Raw genomic sequence first — 15,235 nt, forward strand, 5'->3', positions numbered from 1 at the left:
TAAGACAATGGGGGCATATCCTAACGATATGCCCCCATTGTCTGAGATGAGAAAACCCCTTTAAGTCATTTTCTCATGACACTTTCCTTTTAAAGAGACTCCTGACAATAATGGTGTTCTGCTGCTAAGACTGGAATCAATCAGCTAAAATCTGTGGTGGCAAACGGCAACAGTGTCCATGAAGTACCACCACAGGATAAATTCAGCATGATATAGTCCATAATAAAATCATGTACTATCCCATACAATACTATCATGTACTATCCCATACAATACATGGACATGTTGGGTCATCCAGAGCAAGAGATGCTCTTTGTAGCCACTCTTGTTTTGTGGTTTACACATGAGGGACCTGGTGGAGGTTCCCCATTTTTATTTCAGAAGACCTTGGTAAGATGTTTGAAAAAGACATTGCGAAGACAAACTTTTTAGCTCTGCAACAGGAAAAACTGTAAAGAACTGGAGATATTAAAATAAATTATATAAAACCCATGTACTACATCAAGACAGCAGGTACACAGTAAGAAATGACAGGTGTACAGTAAGAAATGGAAACTTTTCCTCTTAAGATATTTGTTTTCTCCAGAATGAGTTGCCTTCCATAATAGCTGCAAGATTTTATTTTATTGTATAATATTTTTTGAGACGTGCAATAACAGAAATCTTTACCGCTGAACAGTTCTAAATATAAATACTGAACGACTAACTATTTTTGCTGAAGGAAGGTACTTTAACGTGTAATTGTCTTTTTATTGTAGCAGTATAAAGGAAACATAAAATATCTGTAACGTTATAAATCCCACTCCTGCTTTGATATAGCTTTTCAAAAGCAGCATCTGAATAAAACTTGCCGGTTCTTCTTGAGAGCTTTTTTGTCTTTTGCAGCTAGTTGATTGGTGCTGTTCCTCGCTGTATTCTTTGATTGCTGATTGCATCAAATCAGATGTCTGATTGTAAAGTGCTCAGATGGTTCTAGGAACCTGTGTTTTAATATCACTTTCTGCAAGTTATTTCTATACAGAAAAAAGGCATGGTAAGCGCATATGATGGATTAGAAAGGAAATATATAATTTATGTTAACTGCAAGAAATTTTAGCTTTACCAAAGAGCATCTATAACGTAGGCAGTTTTGGTTTCCAGCTGTTGAAGTTCCACTCTTATCAACTTGTAGACACTTGTAGGCATTTGAATGCAGTGGTGCACTCTTCTTCCACTTTACTATGGGGCAGAACACTTTCCTCTCCATTAGGGCTAAAAATGTGAACATATCATATAAAATTGTTGGGTGGTTTTTGTTCACAAATTAAAACAGCTAACATTTTTTTTTTTCATTACACAAGCATTTTTTATAATGTTTTTTGGGGGTGTTTTTTTTGCAAAAGTACTGTGCATAGCATTATTTCGAAGGGCAGAAAATAGACATAGCTTCAACATGCTGTGTTTAAAAAAAAATAGCAAAGACAAAATTTGTCACCAACTAAGAAAAACACCACTAGGCAGAAAAAAAACTAAAAGCTTGTATGCTCTGTATTTTACATTCCCCATAGACTGTAAGATAAATTCTGGAGTTTGGTATTTTCAGCAAAAAAAAAAATCAAACCAAAAATGGAAAAGTAGGGAAAATGGCACAAAATACTTATGTATCTTTTCTGCCTAAATATTATTGCGGAGTTGAAGCCAGTAATAGCACCAGCAGCCAGACCCAGTTATGTAAGGGCCTAGTAAGCTATGCCACAGAGTGAAATAGAATAGCACCAAAATAGTGCTGCAAAAAATATACATAAAAAATGTAAAAATACCCTCCCCCCAGCCACTGTTTGTTCAAAAATACAGTTTTTTTTCTTCTTTTGTGCTTCTCAGGGCAGTGACGAGCAAATATATTATAGGGCCCCATAGCAAAATGTAGTCAAGGATCTCCCCAGTGACATTTTTGACAAATTGTGGAGGAATTTTTTTTATAAAAGAAAAATCATGCTCCACTTTACCTGACCTCTATGTTGGGGAAACAGGTATCCCTTTAAAAAAAAAAAATAACAATAAAATATTTATATAGGGATATAAAATGCATACAAGGGTAACTTTATAATGTATATTGTTTGCAACTTCTCTCAATCTCTGAGATTGCATCTAATTTTGGGTAAAGTCACTCAACTGGCAGTCTAACATACTGTAACATTTTCTGATGAGGATGTGTCCCTACTTAGTTTGCCCAAGTCCACTCAATGCAGAGTTTGTAGGGACACATCTACTGCTGGTAACACAGAGTTCAAAGAAAAATTGCTCCAGAATTATTTTAGAAGTATTTACTAAAATGTCACAACATGTCACGAATGCTGGTAGGCCATTTCTAATTCTATATTTAGGATGCATTTGGATGAATCAGAATAAATACTGTAAATTAGTGTATAATCTCATTACTACTGCTATTATATGCTGTAAGCCCTTATGAGAGGGTCCTATGCCTCACTATGCCACTATGCCACTCAGTTAGATGCACTTCAAAGTGAGCTTCATAAAAAAACACTTTTTCCCACTTTCCTACAGTACAGTCTTGATGCTTCTTTGGACATGACAAACTCTTCTTTTTCATAGTGGCCAGTAAAAGTTGGATTTCGACAGGTCGCCTAGCTCTGCTGCTACATTCCATAAATTGACTCTGCACCATGGAGGCATGAACTTGAACCCAATGTGATATCCCTGCTTGTCTTTCGAGGGTTAATTGCTTAGTCTCTGAATTAGAGCATCATCTTGTGGAGTCTATTTGATTTTCTGCCACAACTTCCTTTCCCTACACTTTATGCAGGAGAGATCATTTGCACTGCACTGTGCAGTAGGTGAGGGTGTAAGGATGAGCGAACAAGTTCGTACCAAACCAGGTTCATGCTGAGCTTTTGCTATTTTTCAGATGCCAGGCAAGCCCGAATCTTTTTAGATTTGTTTCGGATAAATCCACTAAAATGGCGCGTAGCATCATTTTAGTGTGTATGTTGGTGGGGAAAAAGCATTAAGGAGGAAGAAGAAGGGTTCTCACATGACACCGAGAGGAAGTGGGGGGAGGGCTTGCCCTGATCGGCTCTCAGGCTGACAGACAGCCTGGATGAGCCAATCAGTGCTGCAGCAGGCAAGGAGGTACCCTAGCACAGTGTTTCCCAACCAGTGTGCCTTCAGCTGTTGCAAAACTACAACTCCCAGCATGCCCGCACAGCAAAGGCTGTCCGGGCATGCTGGGAGTTGTAGTTTTGCAACAGCTGGAGGCACATTGGTTGGGAAACACTGCCCTAGCAGAATGTCATTCTGTGCTGGGCTGTGAATGAGGGTGGTTGGGTTTTACAACGTCTGCCAGGAAAAAGATCTTCAAGAGTCAGGGACAGGGAAAAAACAGTCAGGGACAGTCAGAAAAACTGACAGCCAGACAGCCAGGGCCTCCTAGCAGAACTGCAGCTGCTGAAAACCTCAAAAGCAGCTACCTGCAAATACATTATTTTCATTTTTCCCCATTTTCACAGAAATCCTTTTTTTTGGTGGGTGGGGAGTGGAATAAGTGAAAACTGTACAACACATGTTCTACCATTAATCTAGCATAGCATATAGAATACTAGTAAGAACTCTGTGTCAGGTCACCTCACATATTTAATTTTTTTGTTTTAGCTTGAAAGACTGCATAAATCAGTCATTGAGAATAAATATTAGGGCCAAATCCATTTATCTCCAAACAGTTCCAATTTTTTTTGTTTTTTTTTGGGGGGGGGGGGGGGGGGGGGGATTTGTTTATTGAATTTAATTAAACCAGCATATAGGTGATCAGTAGATCAATAGACAGGGTAGGATAATAATTTACCTATGAGTGTTAACGTGAAAATAAGCATTAGGCCTCAGTTGTTCTCTACCCTTAATTGTATCTCCACATGGTTGGAATTAAATTTTTTGGGGGATTGTTCAATTTAATTAAACCAGCATACAAGTGGTTATCAAAATTAGAGAACAACACACAATTTCCAAAATGTCAAGGTCATAGTGTAGTCCTATGTGAATATATCCTAAAATGAGTAAAATAGCAGTATTTTAAGATTATTTCATGAATTGTATTTATTCTAAAGCACAGAATAAAAATGTAAATGAGATAATTGAAAAAGAACACTGATCAAAATTAGAGAACACTTTCAGATACCTGCAAGTTATTGATGTTAATCTGGCAACTAGTGCTAATTTCCTTAATGATCTGACAAACCCTATTTAACTGGCAGCCTAACTTTCCAGTTTTGACTGACTTTGCAAAAATGGTGTGCCGTTCCAAAGTGACTGAAACCCTCCGGCAGCAGATTGCCCAGATGAAGGACAAAGGGGTGACCCTATCAGACATAGCAAGAGAAGTTGGTCGTTCCAAGTCTGGGATTTCTAGAATATTGCATCTTTACAACATCACAAACTCATTCAAGTCCCCCAAGAAGGCTGGTCGCCCTCAAAATGCAAGAGAGGACAGGATAATGCGGAGAATCTCCATGGGTAATCGTTTCAACACTGCAGCTGGAATTGCTCGCCAGTTCAGCACTGAACAGGGTAAGGATCTGTCTCATCATACAGTGTCTCGACGTTTAAGAGCATTTGGACTGAAAGCCCACTCTTCAGACTCTCCAAACCTCTCATTAGTAGAAAGAATCAAAAGGCTAGACTCACCTTTGCTAAGGAGCATGTTGTGTAGACAGAGAAGTGGTCGAGAGTTCATTTTAGTGATGAAAGCAAGTTACATTTATTTGGGTCTGATGGGAAACATTATGTTCATCGACAAACTGGGGAAAGACCGAACCTAAAGCGTAAAGAAGTCATTGAAAGGTGGGGGAGGAAGTGTCATGGTTTGGGGAATGTTTTCTGCAGCAGGAGTTGGACCTCTCATACAGCTACATGGCAGAGTGAATGCAAGTGTGTATCAGAACCTTCTTCAACAACACATGGTTCTTCCTTGCGTTCATTACTCAATCAGCCAGCAATTTTCATGCAGGACAATTCCACCTGTCACACAGCAAAATGGGTAAAGCAGTTCCTTGAAACTGAAAACATTGAAACAATGAAATGGCCAGCCCAGAGTCCTGATCTAAACCCAATAGAAAACCTCTGGAAAATCCTTGGTGACAAAGTTATGATCAAGAAACCGACAACTGTCACAGAACTGTTGAAGAGACTGGAAGAAGAGTGGACCAAAATCACAACAGATTTTGGTCCACTCTTCTTCCAGTCTCTTCAAGAGTTATGTGACTGTTGTGGGTTTCTTGATCATAACTTTGTCACAAAGGATTTTCCAGAGGTTTTCTATTGGGTTTAGATCAGGACTCTGGGCTGGCCATTTCATGAGAGACTAGTGATGTCCTGTGGCTGCAGATGAGGCTGAAGTCATTAAAAGCAAGGGCCTGTACATTTCCTACTGATTTGTGACTGTTGTAACCTTCAGAAAATTTAGTTAGAATCTTTCTCTGTGCTACAGTCATTGCTGTTCTCTAATTATGATCATCATTTTTTTTGAAAAATAAAGGTTTTATGTTGATATACAGTACAGACCAAAAGTTTGGACACACCTTCTCATTCAAAGAGTTTTCTTTATTTTCATGACTATGAAGGCATCAAAACTATGAATTAACACATGTGGAATTATATACATAACAAACAAGTGTGAAACAACTGAAAATATGTAATATTCTGTTCTTCAAAGAAGCCACCTTTTACTTTGATTACTGCTTTGCACACTCTTGGCATTCTCTTGATGAGCTTCAAGAGGTAGTCCCCTGAAATGGTCTTCCAACAGTTTTGAAGGAGTTCCCAGAGATGCTTAGCACTTGTTGGCCCTTTTGCTTTCACTCTGCGGTCCAGCTCACCCCAAACCATCTCGATTGGGTTCAGGTCCAGTGACTGTGGAGGCCAGGTCATCTGGTGCAGCACCCCATCACTCTCCTTCATGGTCAAATAGCCCTTACTTTCAAAGTTTTCCCATTTTTTTGGCTGACTGACTGACCTTCATTTCTTAAAGTAATGATGGCCACTCGTTTTTCTTTACTTAGCTGCTTTTTTCTTGCCATAATACAAATTCTAACAGTCTATTCAGTAGGACTATCAGCTGTGTATCCACCTGACTTCTCCTCAACGCCACTGATGGTCCCAACCCCATTTATAAGGCAAGAAATCCCACTTATTAAACCTGACAGGGCACACCTGTGAAGTGAAAACCATTTCAGGGGACTACATCTTGAAGCTCATCAAGAGAATGCCAAGAGTGTGCAAAGCAGTAATCAAAGCAAAAGGTGTCTACTTTGAAGAACCTAGAATATGACATATTTTCAGTTGTTTCACACTTGTTTGTTATGTATACAATTCCACATGTGTTAATTCATAGTTTTGATGCCTTCAGTGTGAATCTACAATTTTCATAGTCATGAAAATAAAGAAAACTCTTTGAATGAGAAGGTGTGTCCAAACTTTTGGTCTGTACTGTACTTTGGTTATTTTGGAAAACACTGTTCTAATGGCATGGTGTACCTCTTACAAAAAATCCTTCAAATTATGATCAATGTAGAAAAAATCAAGTGCTCATAAATTGTTCTCTAATTTTGATCGCCAGTGTATAGGTGATCAGTACACCAATACACATGGTAGGGCAACAATATACTTGTGAGTGTTAACATGAAAATAAGCATCAGGACTCAATTATCCATTTCCCTTAATTGTATTTCGACACGGTTGGAATTTAATGATTTTTTGGTTGATTCAATTTACTTAAACCAGCATATGGGTGATTAGTACACCAATACTAAAGTACGGCAACAATTTACCTGTGAGTGTTAATGTGAAAATAAGCATCAGGCCTTAGGCCTCTTTCACACGGGCGTTGCGGGAAAATGTGTGGGTGCGTTGCGATTTTTCCGCGCGAGGGCAAAACATTGTAATGCGTTTTGCACTCGCGTGAGAAAAATCGCGCATGTTTGGTACCCAAACCTGAACTTCTTCACAGAAGTTCGGGCTTGGGATCGGTGTTCTGTAGATTGTATTATTTTCCCTTATAACATGGTTATAAGGGAAAATAATAGCATTCTGAATACAGAATGCATAGTAAAACATTGCTGGAGGGGTTAAAAAAATAAATAAAAAAATTTAACTCACCTTAGTCCACTTGATCGCGGCCCAGCATCTCCTTCTGTCTCCTTTGTTGAATAGGACCTGTGGTGAGCATTAATTACAGGAACAGGACTTTTGATGACGTCACTCCGGTCATCACATGATCCATCACCATGGTAAAAGATCATGTGATGGATCATGTGATGACCGGAGTGACGTCATCAAAGGTCCTTGACCTATAATGAATGCTCACCACAGGTCCTGTTCAGTAAAGGAGACAGAAGGAGATGCCGGGCCGCGATCAAGTGGACTAAGGTGAGTTAAATTATTATTTTATTTTTTTTGTAACCCCTCCAGCGCTGTTTTACTATGCATTCTGTATTCAGAATGTTATTATTTTCCCTTATAACCATGTTATAAGGGAAAATAATAATGATCGGGTCTCCATCCAGATCGTCTCCTAGCAACCGTGCGTGAAAATCGCACCGCATCCGCACTTGCTTGCGGATGCTTGCGATTTTCACGCAACCCCATTCACTTCTACGGGGCCTGCGTCGCGTGAAAAACACAGAATATAGAGCATGCTGCGATTTTCACGCAACGCACAAGTGATGCGTGAAAATCACCGCTCATGTGAACAGCCCCATAGAAATGAATGGGTCGGTATTCAGTGCGGGTGCAATGCGTTCACCTCACGCATCGCATCCGCGCGGAATACTCACCCGTGTGAAAGGGGCATTAATTGTCTGTTTCTGTTTATTCTATATCCACACAGTTGGATTTTTTGGGGGGATTGTTCAATTTAAATAAACAAGCATATAGGTGATCAGTACATCAATGCACAGGGAAGAGCAACAATTTACCTGTAAGCGTTAACGTGAAGATAAGCTTCAGGCCTCAATCGTTTGTTTCCCCTTATTATATTTCTACACGGTTGGAATTTAACTTGTTCAATTGTTGGAATGGAACTTGTTAAATTTAATTAAACCAGCATATAGGTGATCAGTACACCAATACACACGATAATGCACAAAATTATCTGAGTGTTAACGAATTTAGGCCTAAATCAGTCTCTTTTTATTTCTATCTTCACATGTTTCCAATCAAATAGTTTTTCTGGGAGGATGTTGAAATGATTAAAAGTATCATATACGTGATTACTACACCAATATATAGGGTAGCGCACAATATTATCTGAGAGGCCCAAAAATGTCAGGGCTACGGAAGGGTTCCAAATAAAATACCCAGAGACAGAATTTGGGTAGTAGCAGCACCAACTAACTGACCAGAAGTAGTAGTAGTAGTTAATGTTGATCAAGCACCAAAGTGCTTGTGTGCTCGAGTAGAACACTTTGCGATGGAAGTCAATGGGAGAACTCGGGCATTAAACCATGCACCCCCTGCTCTGAAGAGGGGAGGGTGTCGGGACTCTAGTTCAGCTTAGGAGTTCCTGCTCTGACTCCATATATAGCTATGTCCATATATGGAGTCAGTGCTTGGGGACACCCCAGTGTATTAAAATCTAATTTAGCCTGTATTTCAGAAAAGTTTCTGCCGGGATTCGAACTCAAAACCTTCTGTATTAGACCACTTAACCACTCAGCTATAATAAGCTGCATAGCCAGTTACTTTAAAAAATAAATAAATATGAGACTTCTACTGTACTGTACTTCTACTGAGATCTAGAAGTAGAAGTCTCATATTTCTAAAAAAAAAATTGAGACTGGCTATGCAGCTATATAGTGTAATGGTTAAAGTTCTGGGCTGTGATGCAGAAACTGTGAGTTCAAATGCTGTCACAAAGTTTTTCAGAAATAGAGGCTAAACTTAATTTAAACATATATATATATATATATATATATATATATATATATACAGTACAGACCAAAAGTTGGACACACCTTCTCATTCAAAGAGTTTTCTTTATTTTCATGACTATGAAAATTGTAGATTCACACTGAAGGCATCAAAACTATGAATTAACACATGTGGAATTATATACATAACAAACAAGTGTGAAACAACTGAAAATATGTCATATTCTAGGTTCTTCAAAGTAGCCACCTTTTGCTTTGATTACTACTTTGCACACTCTTGGCATTCTCTTGATGAGCTTCAAGAGGTAGTCCCCTGAAATGGTTTTCACTTCACAGGTGTGCCCTGTCAGGTTTAATAAGTGGGATTTCTTGCCTTATAAATGGGGTTGGGACCATCAGTTGCGTTGAGGAGAAGTCAGGTGGATACACAGCTGATAGTCCTACTGAATAGACTGTTAGAATTTGTATTATGGCAAGAAAAAAGCAGCTAAGTAAAGAAAAACGAGTGGCCATCATTACTTTAAGAAATGAAGGTCAGTCAGTCAGCCGAAAAATTGGGAAAACTTTGAAAGTAAGGGCTATTTGACCATGAAGGAGAGTGATGGGGTGCTGCGCCAGATGACCTGGCCTCCACAGTCACTGGACCTGAACCCAATCGAGATGGTTCGGGGTGAGCTGGACCGCAGAGTGAAGGCAAAAGGGCCAACAAGTGCTAAGCATCTCTGGGAACTCCTTCAAGACTGTTGGAAGACCATTTCAGGGGACTACCTCTTGAAGCTCATCAAGAGAATGCCAAGAGTGTGCAAAGCAGTAATCAAAGTAAAAGGTGGCTACTTTGAAGAACCTAGAATATTACATATTTTCAGTTGTTTCACACTTGTTTGTTATGTACTGTATATAATTCCACATGTGTTAATTCATAGTTTTGATGCCTTCATAGTCATGAAAATAAAGAAAACTCTTTGAATGAGAAGGTGTGTCCAAACTTTTGGTCTGTACTGTATATAAAAGAAGAGTCCAGCGGGAGCACCAGCCAGGATATGGGTGCAAGGTGCGACGTAGGGTAACGGCAATACCCGATAATATGAAGACGAAAAAGGTAGGACTGCACTCCAGAATAATGGTGAAATAGAAGATTTTAATCACCCATAATATGGCAAACTTGCGACGTTTCGGCTCACAAGAGCCTTCCTCAAGCATAGAGACAGTGAAAGTGAATGCATATAAAGGCATATCATAAGTGACCAACCAATCACAATGTGGTTACAATCAAAGTTAAATTGGATACATCTGTTACAAATAAATAAACAACGTGCATGTGCATAAAGTGACATGTGCCGTATGATCCACAACCTTAGGATAATATCCCTTTATGTAGATCAAACAACATATACAAAACATTAAATGCATATCAATTTGAATCATAGTCAAAATTATAATAAAGGTGACAGTGTGGTGGATACGGATCATAGAAACTAGACCTTAGGGAGCCATGGCGCCCACATAGACCATCGCGTTCATTGAGCGTCTCAATCTCTTCACTGCGCATGTCCAGACGAACGTCATCATAGTATCTGGATGTGACGCATGCGCTCTGCAGAACCAAACTGAAACTGCCATTTTGCTTGAAGGCAGATTGCCCTACGGTTCCATTCGTATTAATTGCATAAATGTTGGCTGTACAGGATGTCTTCTGATTGAAGTATGTAGCCGCGGTAGGGATCTCCTTCATGGACCAGCATATGGATCGGGATCCATCCCTGCCGAGAGGGACACCAAACCATAGGGTCGTAAGTGTCAGAGGGGGACACCTCCATGAACCCCGCCGACACCAACAGCCCAATTGCTGGCAATAACGCAGCCGTAGAGGGGTTCTTCCTCAACAATACAAGAACAGCATCACACCAAAATACATTTACATGTCTGGAATTGCGCATAAAAGAGAGAGAACGCTGATGTCACCGCCGGGCCGCATCGCTTCCAAAAGGCACAGTTCAGGGATCCGCATCCAAAATTGTGCAGGTTAAAATTTCTAAAAGGCAAAGAGAAATTCGTACATTAGTTTCTAAATAAATGTTGTATTATAATATTGTACTTTCACAATTCTCCTGCACTATCATACATGTATGAGAAAAGTAAAACACATATACACAAAGAAAACCAAAGCAAAGCAAACCCCAGGTCCATGGGCTCTCACCTGAACTCAACATTAAGGCCTCTAGGGTGCAAGCTATCCAAAACATATATCCATCGCAACTCTCTTTTCTTTAAGGTTGCTAAACGGTCGCCACCTCTTCTGGGAAGTGTGATCTGGTCGATAATCCAGCATCTTAGATCCCATTCAGTATGTTGAAGGGAACTAAAATGTCTGGAAACTGGTAAATCCGTACGTATTTTCCTTATTGAGTTTCTATGATTATTCAACCTCAATTTCAATTCTGTTGACGTTTCTCCAACATATATTAGATTGCAAGGACAAGCCAATACATAAATTACATATGATGAAGAACAGGTCAAATTAAATTTAATGGGAAAGGGAAAGGATGTCCGAGACTCATAGAACATGTGAGAAGAGCTCATGATGGTGACATCAGCTGTATCTCCTTCTCAGGTTTAGAAACCGTACCCACGCCCCTGCAAGGAGGAGACAGACATCGTCTACTCCTACAGAGAGAGGCTAGGTGGGTACTACGTACACAAGCCCTAGGGGAATTAGGTATGAACGACAGGAACGATCTCAGCCCCTTTCTATAACATTTCATGTATTAGCATATTGTTATATTATCTATATTGCTTATGATCCGTGACAGTTGCACATGTCATTGTTTTTTTATTTATATGTATATTATTTTCAGTCATTCCCTTTATGCAGACGCAGCCTGGCTTGTTAATTTCTATGACAACGGCCTGCGCCAGCATTTAAAAGGAGCGATGCGCAAGCACGCATTGACGCACAGCCAGAAGAAGCGCATGTAGCGCGAAACGGCCGCCGCTGTTCAATGCGTGCTCAGGATCTGTCCGCCCCCTGCCTCATGCTACTTTGAGAAATAAAGCTGTCTACTTACACATGGGTGAGTGCCGCTGCCTATTTTCATTTCTACACTGACTTCGTTTTGTATCTCATCTGCTACGTCCAGCTGAGCACCTCCGATCGTGTGTGTCCTCTTCAAGCCACGCCAGCGTTTCATTCATGTGCGTCCAGCCGGTGTAGTGGTGCCGCCCCCTATCTTATTTCACTTGTCTCTTTTCTTTAAGGTTGCTAAACGGTCGCCACCTCTTCTGGGAAGTGTGATCTGGTCGATAATCCAGCATCTTAGATCCCATTCAGTATGTTGAAGGGAACTAAAATGTCTGGAAACTGGTAAATCCGTAAGTTTTTTCCTTATTGAGTTTCTATGATTATTCAACCTCAATTTCAATTCTGTTGACGTTTCTCCAACATATATTAGATTGCAAGGACAAGCCAATACATAAATTACATATGATGAAGAACAGGTCAAATAAAATTTAATGGGATATTCTTTACCTGTAGATGGATGTGTAAAGGACCTGGATTTACAAATGTAGCGACAATTGGCGCAGTTGAGGCATGGGAAACATCCCAGCCCCGAGTGTGTCAATGTTCGCTGTATACTGATTTTTTTAGGACCTACATCTGCTCTGACTAGATGGTCTTTGATGTTTCTATTTTTGCGATATGAATAGAAGAGGGGGGAGTCTAAACTCAGGAACATCTTTAATGGATCTGCTTAAAATACTCCAGTTATCTTTCAAGATACGTCCTATCGCCATACTACAATCAGAGTATGTAGACATGAACGGTATCCTTTGTTTTTTTTTAGAAGCAATTTGTACTTTTTCTATATTTGTCTGTAAGATTTAACTTTTTTGTTCATCTAACAATCTACGAGGATACCCCTGTTCCTTAAATTTACCTGCCATCATTTCTAATGTGGTTACTAACTCTGCCTGATCTGATACAATGCGATTCGTACGCAGGAATTGTGAATGAGGAAGAGGTTTGACTAAGCTGCGGGAGTGGTTGCTTTCGAACCGTAAAATCATGTTCCTGTCTGTTGACTTGATAAACAAACCCGTACAAATTAAACCATCAACTAGTTTGACATTGGTATCCAAAAATGACAATTGTGTTTTGGAATAAGATACTGTATATTGAAGATCCGGATCAATACCATTGAGGTATACATGAAATTCACTCAATTGTGTTTCTGTACCAGTCCACAGGAGGAAGATGTCATCTATGTATCGCCACCACCTAAGCACATGTTGAAAGTGGTGGGATACATAGATAAAGTCCTCCTCCATGTGGCGCATATATATATTTGCGTACGTTGGGGCCACATTTGACCCCATCGCAACGCCGCGTTTCTGATTAAAGAAAGTGTCTTGGAACAAGAAATAATTGTTCTCAAGAATCAATCTTAACAGAGTATTTATGAAATACTTCGTATTCTGTGTTATAGGTGAATCATCCAAATATTTGTTGACTGCAGCAATACCGTTCTCGTGTCCTATTGATGTGTATAACGATACAACATCAAAGGACACAAGAGTTAAAGACTGTATGCCGCTGACATCAACTGCTCTCAATTGTTGCTGAAAGTTCCCTGTGTCTTTGATATATGATTTTCCAGCTGTCGAAAAATCTCTTAGTAACTTGTCGAGGAAAATAGCTTTTCTGCTAAAAACAGAGTCTGTACCCGATACGATGGGGCGGCCGGGGGGGTCCACAAGACTTTTGTGGACTTTGGGCAGTATGTATATAACTGGAGTAATAGGGGATGGTACCATCAAGTACTCCCTTAACCCCTCATCTATAATAACCCCGACCACCGCATCGGATAGGCTCTCTTTAATAATGTTCATGATATGAAATTTTGGATCACTATGTAACATACCATACACATTTGTATCACTCAATTGGCTTTTAATTTCCCTAATATAGTTACATGTATCAAGTACAACTACCCCTCCGCCCTTATCGGCAGGTTTGATCGTTAAATGGGGGTTATTCTTGAGTTGAGACAGAGCCTCAATTTCTGCAGTGGTCAAGTTAGGATTTCTTAATCTATCTGTATCCCCTGAAAGGGATTTTAACTCTCTTACATCTCTTTTGACTGCAGAAATATAGGCCTCTATCGCAGGCTCATCCACAATAGGAAAAAAAGCACTTTTGTTGGTTAAACCCAATTTTTTAAGTGATAATTAACTCGAACATATCTGTGTATTAGCAGTGCGTCCCTTAAAAAACATTTTTAACTTAATAGAACGAAAGAAATCATTTAAATCCATTTCCAAATTAAACCAATTTACCTTAGAACTCGGGCAGAATGTAAGTCCCTTAGACAAGACACTATATTGGGCTTCAGTCAGTTCAACTGAGGACAAATTAAAAACTATGGTCTCTTTCTCTGTGATGACACCTTCGTCGACTGTAGTCTGGTTCTGTTGTATCGTTGTTTTCCCTTTTCTTCTATACCTATGGCCTCCTGTTCTGGTTGTTGTTCTTTTCTTTTCTTTATATCCGGGTTGTTCCCTAAAAAAGTTTTGTCTTCATCTGTAGATGATTGGTATTTTTTCTTTTTTTATATTCACGGTTAAAGCCCATATATGGCGGGTCTGATTGCCACGTGTAAATGTCGTCCTCTTTTATAATCTTCCGCATCACGTACCCATTTGTTCCTTTTCCCCTCTTCCAATTCCATCTGTAATTTACATAGCTGGATCTTCATTTCATCTTTATAATGTGTAAATTCATCAACAGATAATTGTGTCTGTAATATACGTTCCACCTCCATCAAATCATCAGTGAGTGCAACCACTTCCAATTGTAGGAATTCAATGTTGAGTAAAATATAGTCCAGTGAATATCTGTTAGATAATATTTCAAAACGCTTGCAAAATAAATAATTGTTGGAAAAAAAGGTTTGGGCGTAAGTTAGAACGCATTCCTCTCGGGATCTTTTTTTCTTTATAGTACTGTCCCAGTGTGGCCATATGTAGTTTCATTGCAATGAGACGTCTGGATAGGGTTACATACTTGCGCTTAAGTTCTTTAGCGGTGGGAGCCCAAAGAAAGGAAGCATCACTTTCAATTCCCTGCATCATGCGATCGACCTTCTCAACAGTATAAGTGCCGCCATAGGGTGTTTCCGTGTTAGACATAATGGATACTTCAGGTGTGCTCACTCACGGTGCCGATGTACATAGAAAAGAAAAGTCCAGCGGGAGCACCAGCCAGGATATGGGTGCAAGGTCCGACGTAGGGCAACGGCAATACCCGATAATATGAAGACGAA

This window comes from Bufo bufo, chromosome 5 (assembly GCF_905171765.1).
Source record: "Bufo bufo chromosome 5, aBufBuf1.1, whole genome shotgun sequence".
Classification (NCBI taxonomy): domain Eukaryota; kingdom Metazoa; phylum Chordata; class Amphibia; order Anura; family Bufonidae; genus Bufo; species Bufo bufo.